Raw genomic sequence first — 13306 nt, 5'->3', positions numbered from 1 at the left:
GCATAGCTGTGGCTTTTAAAACTTGCTACACTTGTACCTGGAAGCCCATGGACTTGATTGATGCTGAGTGTGCCCATTTTTCCATCAGCATTGGTCAGACACAAACATTATCAGGCCTTCTGATATATCGCCCTCCAGGGAGTGACTGCCTTCAGGAAAGCTCTTTCTGAGCTGGTTAGCTCTCTGTCTCTGTCCTCCTCCAACATTACCATCATCGGCGATCTTAACATACATTTTGATGCCATGGAGTTACCAGTGGTTAGAAGCCTGCTGGACGATCTTGAAGCAGTGCAGTTATCCCAACTGGTCCGTCTTCCGACCCATGAGGGTGGTCATATTCTTGACCCGGTTTTTACTAATCTCCAACTGGCCGAGGTCTCTCCCCCTAGACCTATGGGATGGAGCGATCACCATCTCATTGAGCTTTATGTTACAATGGTAACACGCTCTACCGGGAAGCCCGATAAAACATCTTTCAGGCGTCCCTGGAAAAAGCTCAAATTGGAGGACTTCCACCGTCTCTTGGCCACTACTCCTCTGGTTCTTAAGGATGACGTTGCAACTGGGTACAACATCTTTTGCGCTTGGATTGTTCAAGCGCTCGATGCACTAATCCCGGCCAGCTGGAGTAGAAATCGATCTTCTCAGCCTAACCCCTGGTACTCGGAGGCACTTAGGCGGACTAAAGCCACCTGCCGTCAAGCCGAAAGAGCATGGAGGAAGAACTATGACAGAGATCTAAAGGTATGCTACCTGGCTAAGGTAAAGATATATCATAGAGCTGTCTGCCGGGCTCGAGCTGACTACTATGCTAGAGAGTTCCAGGTGAGTTCCAATCTGTCCAAACTGGTCTTTAAAGTCTTGAAGGAGCTCACAGCGAACAGACTTCCTGTTACGGAGATTTGCTCCCTTGCTCACTGTGAGTCGTTAGCCAGCTTCTTTGTAGAGAAAGTAAACACCATCTATCGCTCTTTTCCTTAAGCTGACCCTGACAGTACGACTTTCACATTGCGTACCTCACAGTGCTTGGCTTCGCTCCCCATACCATCGGAACAGGAGTTTAATCTCCTAGCGGCCAAGGTCAAGTCTGGCTCGCCGGATGACCCTTTGAGACCGGCCCAGTTTTTGGACTCGGCGTCCATCTGCCTCCCACCGATTCGACAACTGGTGGATCAATCCCTTACCACCGGGTTAGTTCCACCTAGCTGGAAGGCTGCCTGTGTCATGCCCATTATAAAAAAGCCGGGACTGGATCCAGTGAAGCCGGAGAGCTATCGACCTATCTCCCTCCTTCCATGGGTGACAAAGATCACAGAGGCTCATGTGAATAACATCTTATCAAAACATCTGACCTCTGCACACCTACTGGATCCTACACAGAATGGTTTTAGATCTGGGCACAGTACAGAGACGGCCCTCCTATATATGGTTGAACATCTCAGCTCTGTACTAGATGCAGGTCAAACGGCGGCACTGGTCTTATTAGACCTCAGTGCCGCCTTTGACACTGTATCCCACACCATTCTTATCCGCAGGCTTGGTGAGGCTGGCATATCTGGCAAGGCGTTGGATTGGTTTCAATCGTTCCTTTCGGAACGATCATTTCAGGTAGTAGTGCCACCGTTCAGATCTAAGCCTCATGCCATCACTCAAGGAGTTCCGCAGGGATCGGCGTTGAGCCCCACTCTCTTCAACTTATACGTCCAACCTTTGGCGGCGGTTGCAAAGAGTTGGGGTCTCACAATGGTATCATACGCCGATGATACCCAGTTGGCGGTGGTTCTCAATGGGGACTCTGACCAATTGGCATCAAACTTTGCGGATGGTTTGAGGGCTGTTGCTGGCTGGCTTACTACCAACTGTTTACAGCTCAACGCCCTCAAAACCGAGGTGATGGTATTAGGGAAACATCCTGATCTGCGGGGTGCGAGCTGGTGGCCTAACGAGCTGGGACCCCCCCTAAACCGGTCTCCGAACTTAAAAATCTTGGCGTGTGGCTGGACTCTAAACTAACCTTCTCGTGTCATACTAAGAAGGTGGCATCTACATGCTTCGGCATTCTTCGTGGTTTGAGGCCTATCCTCAAATTTTTTGATGCCTCCACTCGACAGATGGTGATTCAAGCTAGCGTATCATCAAGGCTTGACTACGCGAGTTCACTGTTTTTGGGTGCCAATCAGGCGGAGGTCCTGCGACTCCAACGGGTGCAGAACGCGGCTGCCAGGGCCATGGTAGGCCTGCCACGCTTCTGTTTAGCCCGCAGCACAATCTTTAAACTACACTGGCTGCCTGTTATCAGACGCATAGAGTTTAAGACTCTGTATTTCGCGTTTAAAATTCTTAAAACCGACACCCCTACCATCCTCCAGCACCTCTTGACCCTGTACACTCCTTCACGTAGCCTTCGCTCTGCAGGTCAAAATCTAGCACTCGTTCCACGCTTCCAAAAATGCAGACTAGGCGGCCGTTCCTTCACTGTGTTGGCCTCCAAGCTTTGGAACGCTTTGGCGCTCCCTGTGCATATTCGATCTTTAGAAGATCTTTTTGCCTTCAGGAAAGCTGTTAAAACGTATCTTTTCCCCCTGCCTTATTAAAATTTCCCTACTTTGTCTATTTTTGTTAGTTATGTTACCTTCTCAGATATAGCGCCGGGTCGCCCCTTCGCTGGGGCAGCTGTGCGCTCAAAAAATCAATTAACATAACATAACATAACAGGCTGGGAAATACATTTTTGGGTTTGAGAGAATTATCTTGGAAATTGGTGTGCTTACTTCGTCTGGTTTCAATTAAAAGAGTTTCAGATGTTAAGGCTTTGGATGTTAGTAGTAGGTTTTATCAACCTCAGGGTATTATGTTTGAAATTTGGAGGAGAATAAAGACTAGGTCTAGTTCAGTTTTTTATCCTATGTTGGATGAGTTTCCAAAGATTTGTATAGCAAGGTGTCTTTAGGAGTATTAGAGTTGAGTAGCTGAGTTTAGAGTGGATGGAGTAGAGCAATTGTTGATTTCTTATGTAAAACCTTTCAAGGCAGTTTCTAGTGCTATTATAGCTTGATGGGTTAAAGCAGTTATGAAAGAAGCTGGTATTAATGTAAGTTGTTTTTCAGCACATTCTGTTAGGTGTGCAATGGCTACTAAGGCATTTGTGAGTGCTGGAAATCTAAATGACATATAGAAGGCAGCAGACTGGTCAAATGCAGAGGTTTTTAGGAAATTCTATTTTAAACCAATTGAGCATGTTTCATATAAAGTTTTTGCAAGCTTTGGACATGCATAATGATAGCCTCCTGTCTTGCAATAAAATGCTGATTCTCATAGATTCATTGCATAGAGATCGTGATCCTGTCCAGGATCTCTGCAACATGTCCACTGTGTGAATGGAGTCCCTCTTCATGAACCACCAAGATCATTAGTGAACTGATCTCAGGTTCCTCTGGCAACCATCTCAGAAATATCCATATAACAGGACCTAAACTCCATGCAGGTTGCTTAAAAGAAATAAGATGAAAATCAAGTTAATTTCATTTAACCAGCCCTGAAGCATGAAGTTATGGTTGTGACGTCTAACTGAAAGAATATACACCTTTATCCCACTGAATTAGATCCACACAATTAAGTGTGCTTAAAATATGCCGAACAAGTGAAAAGTGCAAATCTTTCAAGAAAGGCCCTAAAATTATGGTTGGTGTAGTTTCCACACAGCGGTCTTTTTAGGTGGACCTTAATTAATGCTGCCAATGGCATCCGATCAAGCCATATCTTCTGAAGACAAAGAAACATGGGACTGTGAATTGTAGGCTTTGCTAAGGGAGAAACATGTGAGATATGCAAGAGCCATGTATGATGCAGAGTTTAGCTGTAACACCATCCTGATGATATGATGCATATAGTTTACCTGTTACACCATCTTGATGGTATGATAAACAGAGTTTAGCTGTTACACCATCTTAATTTTTGCACCTTCAGTTTTAACTGTTGGTGCTCTTCTCTTTCTCCCATCTGATTTATTGCATGGGACCATTCATGTGTGCAACAGAAAGATAACACAGGCTGATGGAAAAGCTTCATACAGCAAATGTGAGTACCTGAAAATGTCTCCACCATAAATATCAAATGCATGTTTTGCACAAGAGATTGAGACTGGAAAAGCACAAAATGATATTCACAAACTAGAACTGCAGTGACCTACAAGAGTGTGCAACACAGGCTGCAGATGTCCTTTGCAGTTATGCGGAGAGAAGTCTTGCAAAACGTGCACTGCCTTTTCAAGGCACTCACCCATGCAGTATAGCCCATGTTCTTGTTTCCTGCCTTTGTTCACCCATAATTGTGGATGTGATAGCAAGTACGTAGAAAATTGAGATGCAGTCTCATATAATGTTACAAACTACAACAGGTTTTGTATGTAATAGGCAAAACAATGCACTTGGATTAATCGTTGCTTTGAGCTCTGCACTATAAAGTAAAATACAGTGATACCCATTCAGCTCTGAACTGAGAACTTCATGTCCTGCAGGTCACTGTAGGTCTACTGTAAACACCACATGTACCATTGCAAAAGGCTTAGCATAAAATAATTTTGAAGAGAGGGTTGTTTCTTGCAAAGATGTGGGGAAGGACACAAATGTGACAGGCAAAGAAAAACGGCATCTTCTTCAAACAAACGGGATAGGAAAGTGCGAGAATTTAATGTGCCTGCACCAGAGACTGAGTTGTTATGCAAATAACAAAGGTATCACAGGGGCTACTGCCTTGCCAAAGAGATTTGGGCGCGACTTGCAGTTATGGCATGACGGTAAAGTAAGAGCGATGAGCCTTTACTGAAAGCAGAGAGCTGCAGGCAACTTTAAGGTGTTGTTTAGAGCATACGATCCCCCCGGTCCCGGGTACGGTAAACCCAAGTTAAGTTACAGGTGAGCCCTGAGTGGGAGGGAAAAAGGTCACCCACTATGTTTTGGCAGGCAAGGGTCAGGACCAGCGATAGGTCTGGCATGCCTAATGCAGAGCGCATTGTACTTCAATGGTAGCACACCGACTCCCCACGCCAAAATGTTAGTGGTAATGCAAAGTAGTACTCCAGGGCAAGGGGAAAGTACATGGGGGAGCATAAGAAGAAGTCTGGGATAGTCAAGACTGACAATGCCAAGTCAGCAGAATAATGTAGTTGAGAACAGGGGACTCCTGACAGGATCTCACTTCAGATTTTTGGGGTCGTAGAGGATCTGTGTTTTCTTTTGAAGAAGAAGAGGAGTGGAGACACAGAATCCTGTGTCACAGAATCCTGAGACACAGAATCCAGCCAACCTCTCAGGCATATTACCCTGTGCTCTGCTCAGACTGATCATCTCCTGTGCTCTCCTGGTGCCCCCAATGAACATCACCCTGTGATTCCTTGACTGACAGTCAGCTCTGTTCCCCCTTCTACACCTAGCATTGTTCCTAGAACTGCACATCAAGCCATACTCCCCTGATGCACCTTATCACATGTGCCTTGCTGCTCTTGGTTATGTATGAATTCTGGTTTGTGATAATGGTAGTCTCTACGTGTAATGGTATGTCTTCATAGGTGCCCATGTATCTGCTGGCCGTTAGTAAGGAGTGTCTCTAGCTGGGTTTCTCAATGGGCATGTATCTATGAAAATTATTGAAAAGGTCATTGCTCAACAGCTAATTCCAACTCTAGGCTCAGAACGAAATGCAGCATCGCAGCTGTCACACTGCAAATCTTAGACACCGCCCTAAGAGTCATGGTTGAACACGACCCTTCCCAACTGGTTATGCAGGATTTGCCATCACCATCAATTGCAATTCCTCCTGAATATTTTGTCTTCAAAAATGAAGATCTATCACACTTGTGTGTGGTTATAAAATTGGATGGAGTACACAAAAGATGATGGTGTTTTAGCATTTCCAGAAAATGGTACATTTAATTGCAGAGATTTGCACAATCTGAGAACTCACATGAATGAATTAGATCCCAGACCTAGATTAACACAGAATGAGGCATTGGAGGAATGGGAATCAGGCCTTTGAGCGAGATAGACCCAGAAGTAATGGTAATTGGAGTAGGTTTTATCCCTGATTTCCAAAAGATACAAGAGATAAATTAATGAAACAATGGAGACAGTCTATGTTAGTGGAAGGATTGTATCATGTATTAACTTTAGAAGAGCCTACTGGAAGTAAAAAGAATTAGAAAACAAAACATTTAATGACTAGTGTTGAGTCGGATGATGATTATTTGGAGGATTGGTTATTGAAAAATCCAACACCTTATAATGAGGAACCAAGTATAGTTAATCCAAATGCTCCGTTTCTGAAACCACCTCTGATTCCGCAAGTGGTACATGACCCTTCATTAGAAAAGGTACTACAGGACAGGGAAAGATAAGCAATAAATAAACAGAGGAGTGAATTCATTCAGAAAATTTCCCAATTAAATACAAGTCCTGAAGCCCTGACAATTCCGGTAACTATTGGCCCAGTTGTTCCTTTGTACGGAGACAAGCAAGCAAGCCCTAAAACTCCCGTTCTGACTACACCTGTAGTTCAGCCAAGAAAAGAACCCCTAATAGTTGATGATCAAGCAAGTGAATGCGAGTCAGTGATTTCCCTGATGGATTTGCCCATAAGAGAACCAGTGGGTGACTCAGCCAGAAAAAACACTCCTATGAATTCTAGAGAAGTACAGATGGCGACATCCTCAGGTACAAGAAGTGCCACAGTAGTAACCCCAGAAGAAATAGAGAGATGGACACGAGAAATAGAGAAACCAAAGTCACAGCGAAAAGTATTGGATATATTTAAATTAAGAGTCAAATTAGAGGAAATGATGGCTGGAAGTGTGGGATTGGACAGATTAAATACATTCAGTGAAGATGAGTTACTGTTTATATGTAAAAGCATTACTAGAAATACAAAAGTGTTTCATGAAAAATTAATGGAAACGGCAGCTAATATGGGAATTGACATTGGCAAATCAAAAGTTTTACAAAAACCATATTGAATATAATTTTCTGACAAAGATTTGGAGAACATGAATGTATCAGGTAAAAAAGTCCAAACCAAGGAGTTGATGTTAATATTGCAGAAATGGGGTGACTTAGAAAAATGGAAAATTAGATGGGCAAAGAAAAAGGAAGAGGCTCGATCAAAACAAACTGGTTCTGAATATGTATTAAAAGAGACAGAAAAGGTAGAAAAGTTATGCCCCATGAGAGAGGTACCAGGTGGAGGTTATGTACATGTCCCATGGTCCCAACATGGTATTTTGTCATTTACAAATGATTTCCCAAAACTTCGAGTAAAACCTGTAGAATGGTACAGACAGGTCGAGAGATTTGTGAAGGTTTCGAAATGTCTTTTGAAAGACTTAGATGGATTGTTTGACATTGTTCTTCCTGTGGATCTGTGGACAGAATGTAAAATTGCTATTGATTGGCCTAGTGATGAATACCCTAGAGACCCAAAGACAGGGGCACCTTCTGATGAGGTTATGAAGAAATACAACCAGGTAATACTCTACCTCAAAAGAAAAGTGCCTGCAAAAGAGACAGATTGGACTAGAATAAAGAGAACTACTCAGAATAAGGATGAATCTGTGCATGCATATTATGAACGCTTATTACAAGTCTTTAAACAGTATAGTGGTCTAGACAATATTGATATGAAGGACATGACGCATTTCATCTATAGGTTTGTCAAGATTAAGGCCAGACATTATTTCACAATGGATTAAAGACCATAAAATTTGCTAGTAGGCCAAGCAGATTGATGAAATCCTTAAATATGCAAAATATTGTGAAGATGAGCTCAACAATAAACGAAAAGAGTTAAAGGAGAAAGTAATGTGGGCACAAGTGAAATTAGCAGAGCAACAAGAGCTTCAATTGAGCCAAATAAACAATAATCAGAATCAAAGTTATGGTAATGGGGTTAAGCCAAGGGGAAAATTCAATGCAGAGGAAGCAAAAAAGTAGTTCCCTTGTCATGGGTGTGGCAAGTTGGGGCACTGGAAAAATGAATGTAAGGCTGTGCAGAATAACACTGTCCAAATTAATGATTTGAATCCACAGACGCAGAATGAGGTGCCACAGAAACCACAGCAGCAGGTAATAAAAAAACAGTTACCCCTTGCACCTATGCCAAATTTTAGGAGCAAAGCACATCAGAGTGTGGATACCACAAATTGGGAGGGAAGTGAAAGGAGAGACACAGCAACATCACAATATCTTTTGAGTGATACGTTTTTCAGTGAGGACACCTACTGACTGTGCCTGAGAGGGGAGGACGAGGAGTGCGTACTTGGCGCCTCCTTGCCGGTAGATCAGTCGGGTCCATACATTTAAGGAAAGGTTGAAGGAAATTATGTCACCTTTCTATTGGACACTGGTGCTACCCGTTCTACTGCGTGAACAGCAGACGTTCCAAACCTACCCCTCTCAGGAGAAGCGATCCAAGTAGTGGGCGTTTCTAATAAACAAATTAGTACCCCAGTTACAGAACTAATGGAAGTTAGAATAGGTCATTTTAAAGAAATGCACAGATTTGTTGTGTGTGATTCAAGTCGAGTGAACCTGTTGGGCAGAGACTTATTGTTCTAAATGAATTGCACTATCTTTTGTACCCCAAGTGGTGTTGAAATTCAAACCCCAGATGAAGACAGAGTTTATAAACCAATGTTAGCAAAACAGGAAACTGAAAATAAAAAGTTAACTATAGAAGTTTTACCAGAAGAATTATGGCAGACTGTATGGGATTTTACCGGAAAAGATGTAGGATTAATGGCAAATGTTGATCCAATAAAAGTGACAGTGCAGGAAGGTGCAGTTTACCCAAATACTCGACTGTACAAAATGAGCCCAGAAATAAAAGCAGGTGTTGCAGCAGAAATAAAGCATTTGATTAAAGCAAGTATTTTACAAGAAATAATGAGCATTCCATGTAATTCGCCCATAATTGGAATAAAGAAACCAAGTGGCAAGTATAGGGTCGTACAAGACCTTCTCAAAATTAATAAGATTGTTGTCCCATGCTGTCCAGTTGTGCCAAATCCTGCAGTAATTCTGTGTCAGATACCGTCGGAGGCTGGATGGTTTACCGTGATAGATTTGTGTCACGCATTTTTCTTGATTCCATTACACCCGGATAGCAATTTTTTTTTCTTTTGAATTCGACAGTCATGTGTACGTCTGGAACCGCGTTCCACAGGGGTATACAGAGAGTCCATCGATTTTTAATCAGATTTTGAAAAAGTGCCTTGAGTCTTTGGTACTGTCCGGACAGTCAGTACTGGTCCAGTATATAGACGACTTATTGGTGGTGTCTAAAACTCGAAATGACTGTGTTGTGGATATCATTGCCTTGCTGAATCATTTGGGTGAAGGAGGGCATAAAGTGTCACCTGAGAAATTGCAGTTTTGCACCACATCAGTGAAATATCTGGGGCACCAGATAGAAAGAGGTGTCAGAAGGGTTACCAGAGAAAGAATCAGAATTAAAAAGATGAATTTATCTCAAACTCAGAAAGAGATCAGAATGTTTCTTGGAGTTGTAGGTTACTGCAGGCAATGGATTGTAGGATTTGCAGTCCTAGCAAAACCGTTGATACAAATGACAAAGAAAACAGCAAAAGACCCAATAGACCCATTCTGAGCCCCACCCTTTTTAATATCTATATGGCCCCTCTGGCGATGGTAGCGGAGGCTTATGGGGCCCAGGTCATATACTACGCTGATGACACCCAGCTCCTGTTTACTTGCAGGAAAGGAGAGGTTTTTGACGGCGACAGGATCAAAGACTGTCTGAATGCGGTCTTTGCGTGGTTTCAGCGGCACAGCCTGAAATGCAACTCGGATAAGTCTGAGTTGCTTTTCTTTGGCTGTGCCCCTGATCCCGGTTGGAAGTCGTGGTGGCCCCAGGACATGCGCCCTCCGGAGAAGGCGTCCGCCCAAGTGAAAAATCTTGGGGTTGTGTTTGATGACGACCTTTCTTTTCGACCCCATATTATGGGGTTATCAGGGAAATGTTTCGGCATCCTCAAGATGCTCAGAAAAGTTCTTCCACTGCTTTCCCTGCAGTATTAAAAGACTGTTGTCCAGGCGCTAGTAGGGTCTCGGTTAGACTACGCTAATGCGCTATATGCTGGACTGCCCAAGCATCTACTGGCTAGACTGCAACTTGTCCAAAACTCGGCGGTCAGAGCCATATTTGGCCTGCCAAGGAGAGCCAGTGCCTCATTGCTTCTAAATAGGTTGCATTGGCTACCTATTTCCAGAAGAACTATGTTTAAAATTCTCACACTGGCCTTCAAAGCCCTTCACTCTGTCGGTCCTAATTACATTAGAAAGAGTATTGCTTTCTATGCGCCGCGGAGGATGTTGCGGTCAGCCGATTTGGCTAAAATGGAGGTGCCGTCTATCAGACGTGTTCGGACGGGAGGACGGTCTTTCCAATATGTGGCGGCTCGCCATTGGAATGAGCTCCCTCTCTCCCTTCGTAAAGCCAACAGCCTCCTAGCTTTCAGGAAGGAGCTTAAGACCACGCTCTTCTCCGTGCAATCCTGAGATTGTAGCGTTTGTGCAGCCTTTGTGTTTCTGGGTTTTCAGGCCTCTTTGTCAAAGCGCCGGGACACCCCCTGGGGTAGCCGTGCGCTCTAAAAGAATGGCGTAACATAACATAACATAACATAACAATGGGACGACAAAAGCATGACTGCTTTCCTGAAATTTTGAGAAGGTCTGTGTACAGCTCCGGCATTAGGGATGCCTGACTATTCAAAAGATTTTGCATTATTCTGTGACACACGAGATAATTGTGCACTTTGTTTTGACCCAAACTCACGGTCTGATGAGATGTCCTGTGGCATATTTTTCTTCCACACTAGACCCAGTTGCATCTGCACTGCCCGGATGTCTAAAAGCAGTAGCTGCAACCTGCATGAGCCTTGAGCAAAGTGAGTCCATTATTATGGGACATCCTGTAACAGTGTATGTTCCACATGCAATTGTGATTTTGTTAACAAGGACCAAGACCCAGTATCTCACTCCTAGTCGGCTGACTAAGTATAAGAGAATCCTTGTAGGTGCAGGGAATGGAACCATTGCAAGGTGTAATATTCTGAACCCAGCAACACTGCTACCTAATTCACACTTTGCAGAAGTGAAGGGAAATGTCGAATATGATTGTATTGACTTAACTGAATACAGTACAAAACCACGTCCTGACATAAGAGAAAAGCCGTTAATTTATTCTGAATATGAGCTATTTGTAGATGGCTCATGTATGAGACAAGAGGAAGGAGGTTTGAGAGCTGCCTACACAGTGTGTACGTTGGGGGCTCCAATTGAAGCATCCTATTTACCTGGAGTCAAGTCTGCACAAGTAGCTGAATTGGTTGTATTGACAAAAGCCTGCAAATTTGGGAAAAATTGGAAGGTAACCATATACACTGATAGCCAGTATGGTTACGGGGTTGTGCATGACTATGGTCAATTATGGATGCAAAGGGAGTTCCTGACTTCTTCAGGTACTCCAATCAAAAATGGTCATTATGTAAAAGTTTTGCTTGAAGCGATTCAATTGCCCAAGTTTGCTGCTCACAAATCTGGAAATGACAAAGTGACAGCTAGTAACCGATATGCTGACCAGTTAGCCCAACATTGTGCCAAATTTAGAATGGATGTAAACAAGAAGATTGAAGTAGGCAAAAACAGCTGCCAACTTATGTTGCTAGAAGGTGTGAGCCCGTGGGAATAAGTGCGAGATTTGCAAAATGGACCTAGTCAGATAGAGAGGGATACAGAAGACACTGGTGGAGGGTTCTTGATGGTCAATACCGAATTGGTTGCGATCAGATCAATGGTTTTACAAAATCGACTTGCTCTTGATACATTAGCAAAAGAGGGCGGAGTCTGTAGAATGTTGAAAGCACAACATTGTTGCACTTACATACCTGACAAAGTGTTGAAATTAAGGGGTATGTGAGAAATATTACGCATTTGCAAAAGGAGCTTAAACTACTGGAGGTTGATAGTGCATGGAAGAGACTTACTGATGGTCTCTCCTCTATAGGTAGTTGGCTTTCTAATGTAGGAAAAAGTTTTGTAGGTAGAAAACTGATGCCAATGGCGGAAATAGGCTTACTGATTTTAGGGATAATAATATGTTGCAAATGTCGGAAACACAAAAAGGCATATACAGTAAATAAGAGGGAAAAAGAGAAATATTGATGAACTTGAATTAGAAGAGTTGAATGGAAATATATACAAGAAAGTGAAAAATGTTCACACAAACAATGAAAAGAAACAAAATAGAAAATTTGAAGAGATTGAGTTGGGTGAATTGTGAAAAGTAGGCATCGGTTTCATTAATTGGTGAGGATATAAAATATCATCAAAGAGGGGATTGATGGAGCAAGGATTTGCACGTAACGCGACTTGCTTGTACTCAGTCCTCTCGACATAACGTTAATACATTAATTAACATGTTTGTCATTAATATTGCCTTTCACAAGACATTGGGTATCCAGAAGAAGCTTGCATATGTGTTTCTACTTATGATAATCCGCTTGCAAATAAAATGGCTGCTGCTACGCGGGATTTCCTACTGCGCATGCGTCTGTCATACTCACGTGGCATGACATATCTTTTGCTTGGGGGAAACTTACGCTTCTGCGCACTAGAATTACAATGGCATATCTGTGTAACCGCATGCATGAAGCTTGCTCAGCTGCTTTCGCTAAGCTGCTTGTTCTGCCTAATTCCTAATGCAATAGTTATAATAAAGTAATGAGAATAGAGTAGAGATAAGTGGTATACAGAATATTATTTTATCCTTTGTTCTAAAACTGTTCATTTTCTACTTTTTCATGTAACTCATTTGGGCCTGACGAGATCCCACTGCATCCATTTTGAACATGCGCACAAGAAAACCAAGGGACGTTTCAGAAATGGCATTTAATGGATGCCAGAAACAGTCTCATCCAAGATGCGCCTGGGAAGCTGACCCTTTACCTCTGTCAGAGGAAGCTCAACTGTACAATGTTAATACAATGTATTTACTAATAGAACAATAATTGTTGGGTGGAATAAAGATGTCATGAGAAAATAAATTGATGGGCGGGAACGTAAATTTAAATATGACATGCTGAAAGTTTCATTTTTGTATGGTGTGATGACCTCTCCTCATTCCTTGTCCAATCAAAATTGGGGATCGTACACTTGCAACATTGGGGGTGGTACACTGACCTGGAAAAATAGTATAACTAGGGTAGGCTTAGCTAGTTAATTTGTCCGACTTGTCCGAA

The sequence above is a fragment of the Lissotriton vulgaris genome, chromosome 3_1, assembly GCF_964263255.1.
Source record: "Lissotriton vulgaris chromosome 3_1, aLisVul1.2, whole genome shotgun sequence".
Taxonomy (NCBI): Eukaryota; Metazoa; Chordata; class Amphibia; order Caudata; family Salamandridae; genus Lissotriton; species Lissotriton vulgaris.
Note: the sequence above shows the minus strand (reverse complement) of the source record.